Raw genomic sequence first — 7,459 nt, 5'->3', positions numbered from 1 at the left:
GGTCTGTTCCAAAGATGAGCCTATTAAAAAAAAAAAGTGCATTTTTCTCCGGTTTCACAGTGTATTCTGGGATTTTACACCTGACCTTCAGTGTAAATTTTTTCTCACTGTAATTTAAGAGAGTAAAGAGGCATGACAGATATTTCAAATGTATTTCTTTTGATTAGAAGGCCTGGTATATAGTGTCTTTATTTTAAGCATCTATTAGTTAGGTATTGTCTTTCACTATTGTATTAACCTGTAGGACTGATACTTTTGTTACTTTGTTTTCAATGGCAAGACAAAAGTTTTCTATTAAAACAGCAAATGTATGTTTGGGAATAAATCAAGAAGGCTATTCTCAGTTGAGTGTCAGTCTGTAAAGATATCCAGACAACCAAAATTTTATAGTCCAGATCATGTTTGGATAAACATCCATAAAACCAAGCTTTCTTATCAGATACCAGCACTTCCACTTGGCATCTCAGCTGGAAATACCAGAAGAAAAGCCTTTCTGTTAGACCACAGTAATTTCCAGCTCTAGTCCCTGGTGGAAATCAGAGATGCCAAGTTACTTTTTCTCATAAAGGATTCAGTGTAAGTTCAAGTCTGAACATGCGCTAAGGTTTCTTTTGTTTCTTTCTTAAATCCTGTGTGTGGGCTTGGGAATTTCTTAGGGATTTCTTTCTTAAATACTGTAAGTGCTGGGGGGTTTGTTTGTTTGTTTGTGGCTCTTGTTTTGTTGTTTTTGTATTTGGTTTTGGGGGGTTTTTCAACCCTTATTGTAAATCAGGAGAGCTTTCACTTCTAATTGCTATCTCAGGATGTTTTTCCAGCCAATGATTCTGAAAAAGGATCACTGTTTTTGCATATATTAATTGTCAGGGGTTTTTTTGTAAAGGAGAAAGTAAGTGGTTAAGGTATTGGATGGAACTTTCCTTAAACTAATTACCAAATCTAACCTTTTGCTACAAAGTGTATTCTACTCCTGCCTGAGGAGACTTAAGCAGCAATGGTTTAGAACCCCTAAGACTACCCTAATCACTGCACTTCAGCACAGTTTGGGAGTGGAATAAAGAGTCTTCTTGGCCACTTTAGATGAGGCTATTTCACTTTGAATTAAAAAATACAAATTATATGAAGAAATTTAATACACAGCTCTGTATATTCAGACAAGTGATTAAACTGAAAGACAGTTTTATTCTCAGTGTTTACCTCAATTAATATTTAAATGAGTGTCGTTTCAGTTGGAGTGGTAGACCAGATCCTCTGCTCCAAAATGTGTTAAAACCAAATATTAGACCATGCTTACAGAAAGTGTGAGTTCAAGATCTCTGAAGTAGATGAGGAATGTGAGCTGAAGACTGTCCAAACCTTCCTGAGTGCTCTAATGGCAACAGGAAAGGTGGCACCAGCACGTCTTTCAGTAATTTTTCTTTTTGTACAATGACTGGTTTGGTAGCAGTGTTCTGAAATTCCCAAATCATGAGGGGATGTTTAGTTGAGTGATGTTTAGTTCACACAGACATGGTTCGAGTGGTCTTGCATATGGACATAAACAGATATTTGAGGTCAAACTGCGGCTGATACTGGTTAATTCTCCTCTTTATTCAATGAAGGCACCACCAGAGGGTCATTCATCCTACTTCCCTTAAGCTCACATCTTATAATATGGTGAGTGGTCCACTGACTATTTCTCTTCACAGTAGGAACCTAGACATACAGCTTGGATTACATTAACTTTTAAGGGAAACTGGTAGCAATTCTGCTATTAAATAGTCAGGAAGTGTAACTGTCGAAGTGGATACATTTACAAAATTCAGACGTCTCTACTGTTTGATTACAGTTTGCATCATCTTTGAAAATGAAAATTTTTAATGTCAGCAATAAAAATAGGAAGCAGATACTGCAATCTTTTTGATGATGTAGCTGTGGGCCATCTTCACTCCCTCAGACTGAAGTCAGCTATTTATGTGCTGTTATATGATAAATAGCAATCCTTATTTTTCTTTGTAAAGTGTTTTGTCATTAAAATGCCATGTAACTAAAAAATTATTCAGGATGCTGCCTTTAGTACTTTTGATAAAGTTCATAAATAGAATTTTAAGTCTTAGTTTCTTTCTTGCACAAACATCTGAAAGAGTGTACTTTGTCAACTCGATATAGGTGTGCAGATGAAGTGGCTGATAGCATGATTCTTTTAACAGTATTTTCAGCTTTGCCTCCAAATTAAAAATGCTGATTACTTTTGAAAGTAGCATGAAAGTTGCAGCATCTGTAATTTTTTAATAAATTTTTCTTTTAAGGTTTAAATTAAAGGATTAGTAAATCTCTCCACTCTTAATATTGATGAATTCCCATTCATTCTTAGTTCAGGACAATCTGAAAAATGGGGCACAGCAGAACCTTCTGTTCTCATATATAGATGGTAGACCATAGCTCTCCCTTATGGTTGATCTATGGAAAACATGCTCCTGTTGACAGATTCCTAAGACTATATTGGAAGGCTGTGTTATCAATATTGTAGTATATAACCATGGGCAATCATATGCCAGCACAAGGCAGGGACAGAAATATTCATAGAATAACTAGCAACTTGAGTTTCAAAATTGGATCTGATCTTAAAATGATTCTGATTTAATTCTGATGTTTATGCTTGAAAAAAGGATTATCTCATTCCATGGAGAAGTACTACAGCCTTGAGTAAAGTGAACCAAGATTTTCCTGCTGCTTGAAAGAGGAGAGCTGCTGATGAGCATTACTGGAAGGTCATCTAAGGTAATACAGCTGCTTTATCTCAATGTAACATCTTTGCCTAGAAAGCAAGAGTCCAGGCTCACCTTCTGCCTGAAATTGTCTCTTTTGCTGTGTGTATTTTCTTGAATTCAGAAAAATGCATGGACAGTACCTATGAGTTGTATCTATCGTGGAACAGTGTAGAAATAGGCTACAATCCAGCAACCGAAGTCACTAACTGAGTTATCATGATATTTCTCATTTCTTCCTGTGGATTTCAGCTTCTTGACAATAGTCTTTGAATATCAACATCATCAGGAGCTGTGTTCAATGTGGGCTATACAGTGGTGTGGTTATAACGCTTGACCTCAAGTGTGAGCTAGGAAAGGGACAGAATTTTTCCAGTCCCTAACCATCCATTTGGCCCACTCAGAAGCCAATTAATTTTAACAGCAGTTGATTACCTGTGTGGAGTAAATGAACTTCAAAGAAGGCCAAGGAAATAGAGATGAGACACACATCTGTTTAGATCACAGTGCCAAACAAGTTTGTGAAATGATGCATTTTTCATGTAGAAAATCCCAATTCTTTCTTTCTGAATAATGTATATTTTACTCCAGAAGTCAATTAATTTATGCTTATACTTCATGATGTTTCTTCTGTTGCTAACATTGTAGCCTGCTGAACAACATGCACATCAGGTGTTTCTTTTTTTTTTAGGCATTCAAACAATTGCAACATAGCACTAGCTATATAGCAAGACAGGGAATGTACTACCCATTGCAAATTCTTCTTCAAAGCAGCACGTGAATTATCATAAGCTTTAAGTGGGCGTTATGTATTCATTTGCACATTTTCTGGTGCTGCTTATGACTAATTTGGCTGCAATCTGCTACACATGACAGGATTACTGAACCTATACAAAGCTTTATAGAAGTGGTAGATGCTTCAGGTATCTCTGCATAAACTCATGCAATACACTGCAGGTGTGTTTGGGAGCAGTGAGTTACAAATATCTCTCTTTCACTATCCACAGTTTCACTCACTACCTGCTCTAGAAAAACACAGTAAATTGGCACTCTCTAAAACCTATCTCATCATCATGAGTCATGTTTCAGCTTATTGTCCTTTTCCTTTCTTGTCTATTATTCAGGTAAGATATTTGTTTAAAATACATCCAGGATAATCTGGTCATAAATGAGATTTCTCTTTTTTTTTCTTTTTCATTTACATCAGAAGACTGAAACTGGTAAAATGGAAGCAATGCTTGCTTCTCCACACACCCCTGCTGCAGTATCCCCGGCCTTAAAGACTTCAAGCATAACTGCTCTGAAAGTGCTGGAATAACTTTGTCAAATTATTTCCTTTGAAAGAACAAGATAAAAATAACAGCATCATTCTCTCATACTTCCTATACAAGTTTTAAGTTCAGATTTTTTTTTCAGAAGTTCCTGACAGCTCACAACTACCACTTGTTTCCTTTTTTCTGGATAAGCACCATTTGCAGTGAAAGATCATTACTGTTGCTCCCTGAATTCATACAAAATCAGATCATATGCTATTTCTAGTTCTGGAAAACATGATCTTTTTCTCTTGCCTTCTGCTCAGAAATTACTTTGCATGGTGATTATTTTTCCCCCAGAGCACATTAACATGTTGTTTTGTTGATGTATACAGTGCCATTTTTTCAAGACCACATAGAAACAAAAGGTAGATGTGTACTGTTTGTTTTGATGGTTTATTCAGTCATTGCACAGTGAAAGTAGAACTCATTCATGAATAGTTCTTCATTTTGTAGCAGTTACCACTGTGATCACTCTGGACAAGTTGCTTCACACACAGAACTGTAAAGGTATGTTTAATCTCTTACCTCACGGATAGCATTTCATAAAGCAATGCATGAAAAGTATTGCATAAAAAAATGTGTGGTCTTTTTTGTTGTTGTTGTTTGGGGTTTTTGTTGTTGTTTTGTTTTGTTTATTTCTTTTGTTTTGTTTTGTTTTTTCCCCTGGCCTACATTTCATATGGACAGCTTAAGCATTTTATAGTAATACTTCTGTATACACTTTCTCTTTCAAACACCTTTTTCTACAGCCTGTGGTTGCTACATATGAAAAACTGTTCACTGTATCACTGAAGACATGTCAAATATTGAATATCACATAAGGCAGCAGAGGTATTCCAAGGACATATGGCTAAAAGTTAGACTGTGTGTAGAGTGTACTAGGCTCTAGAGTAAGGTAGTGAATCTTTCTAATATCTCCAAACAACATAGCACAAAATGCCTTTCCTTATCTCCTCTCTTTGTTGTCACTGAGTCACGCTGTAGTTGTGAGAGAAGATAGGGTGGCTGACAAATTGCAGAAATTACTGTAAAAACTGAGATGAAAGGGCTGATGTCCATTTCAAAGACAGCAATTATCTGTATGAAATCCATCTCTTGGCATTCTCATTCTTCATTTCAAATCATGCCTTATAAACTGTTGCTTTTCCTTCTTGACTGACGCAGCAGGCAGTATACAGTTTCCAGCCACTAACAGGTGCTAATGAGGAACTCTACTTGATAAAGAAAAGCTATTAATGTTTGAATCTCAATTTGAAATGTTAAAAACACATTCTTTAGAGGTAAGTAATTTTAATATTTTTACACACTTCTTTTTTCATGTTATTGACTACTTAGTTTAATATTATTTCATATTTATATTATTAATATATTTGTCACTGAATATTATTTCAGGAAATTTCAGTGAAATGGCTTGAATGCAGTATCTGAATGATAAGTTGATAGGTTGTTTTTCAGCTGTAGGTGAAATGTCCCTGTTGTCACATATCCTGTTTGACATTCTGAAAACCATCTTTTGAAGCAAATATTTTCCACCCAGGAAATACAAGAAATAATATGATATCCTAAAACTTTTACTTGTACCAGAACAAAGGAGTGTCACATTAAAAATATAATATAAAGTAAACAATTTCCTGTGGAGGATCAAGGACACCACATGACAATCAGTATGATTTAGGTAGAATGCCCTTTATTAATACACTGCAAATGGTTTATATAGGGTTAAAGCCACATGCTAATTGGCTAAATTGAATCTCACACCATCAAGCTACAATTCTAATTGGCTATAGTCCATATCTCACAAGTCCAGTGTTTTGATGAAAACATCCTGACTGTTCCCGGGTGAATCTCCAGCTTTCTGTGAGAAAGTCTGAGGAGTTACTCTCTGAACTTGTGGGGGGTGTTTCCTCCCTACCACTCAGCAGCAGTTGTGTCTTCGATCGTTCCTTTCTGGTAGCTGTTTCAATCTCACAGAGTCCGTACAGACCTGAATTGCTCACATTTAATTTCTCTGTACCTATAACAATTGAGAATTTTTTCTTCCTTGTTTTATTTTTTTCCCATTAGGTTGTACATTTTTTTTTAATTTCTACTATGTGACACACCACATAAATTCTCATGAAGGAAAAACTCAAGCCCTTGACATGGGATTGTATTAATCTCACCAGATTTTAGCCATAAAATATGCACATGTCTAATCTAAACTAATCAAGCAGTCTCGATTAGAAACACTTTCATACCATCTTAATACAAGTGTCTTGGGCTGGTGGGATGAATGGCACTCTCAAAATGCCTACCTCTCAGTTAAAGCAGGTGGAGCCTCGATGATTATCCTGGGTCTGATGTTACATCTAAATTAATTAATAAAGTTTGATGAGGTTAATTGCATATAAAATAACATATAGATTGATTGAACACAACATGAACTCAAGACATTTTTACTTAGAAGAAATTCCAACATTAAGTGTAATATAGAGGAAAATAAAATTAGATAACAAAATCTTTTGCTATTATATTGCACTGCAATATGACTTCATGTGAAATATGTCTGCAATGAAGAAAAGGGAGATGAAAAACTGGATAAATTATCAGTGTCCTCAAGAATTTGGTTCCACAAATGATTACAGGAAAGGTTGGGTGGGAGCTGGTAAAAGTCTTTCTTCTATTCTCTCCAAGTGATGATTTCCTTTGTTTTGTCCAGATTATTGAGCTCACTTGTTAACATCTTTGAGAAATTTAGCCAAATCATCATGAATTTAAAGCCTTCTGAGGCAGAATATGGATGGTTAATACATAGTACATATTTGTATTCTTGTACCAACTCCCAGGTTAAATTTGATTGAGACAAAATTATGCATCTATAAGTAAAAGCTTTTCCCACACCATTTTATTTTCAGTAAAAGGACAAAATAAACTTGACAAAAATCAAACTAACAATATATAAGGTGGTTTGAATTATATAATCCCACTAATATTTAGTTTCCATATGAGTTTCTCATGAGAAAAACCACAAACAAATCAACAATTATTAATAAACAGATAATACAAGCAACTGTGGGGGCAATTTCTTTTCCATCTGCTATGGCAACCAGAGCTGAGACACAAGCAGCCCAGAACAATTCTTGAGTTGAACTTATATAGGTATTGCAAAACTACCAAGGCAAAACATATGCAAATAATCAATGCAGAGAAGAGCAGTGCAACTCTCCAGTCCTGTTGTCACTTAATCTTCTCATGGAATACATATTTGGACCTCTTTAAAAAAGAAGGAACTATTCATTTATCACACTTGTTTTCTTGGCTGGCATGATGCCACTACAGGAGCAATAATGAAGTCTGGAATACGTTTTCTCCAACAGACCAATATTCACAACACCTGCTGCAGTTCTTTCTTGTTCTTCT

The 7,459-nt window shown here is 35.5% G+C and overlaps 1 long non-coding RNA gene across 1 annotated transcript; it reads left to right on the top strand.

Annotated features, from left to right (window-relative positions):
• Nucleotides 1-2,656: 2,656 nt before the first annotated feature.
• On the top strand, nucleotides 2,657-5,324 carry LOC139670428 (uncharacterized). Its single transcript, XR_011697484.1, has 3 exons — nucleotides 2,657-2,757; nucleotides 4,514-4,567; nucleotides 5,225-5,324. It is a non-coding gene; the product is annotated as an uncharacterized lncRNA (long non-coding RNA).
• The last annotated feature ends 2,135 nt before the right edge of the window (nucleotides 5,325-7,459 follow it).

Source organism: Pithys albifrons, chromosome 3, assembly GCF_047495875.1.
Source record: "Pithys albifrons albifrons isolate INPA30051 chromosome 3, PitAlb_v1, whole genome shotgun sequence".
Lineage (NCBI taxonomy): Eukaryota > Metazoa > Chordata > Aves > Passeriformes > Thamnophilidae > Pithys > Pithys albifrons.
The sequence above is the reverse complement of the archived record's forward strand: the minus strand, read 5'-3'. Positions and strand labels throughout refer to the sequence as shown.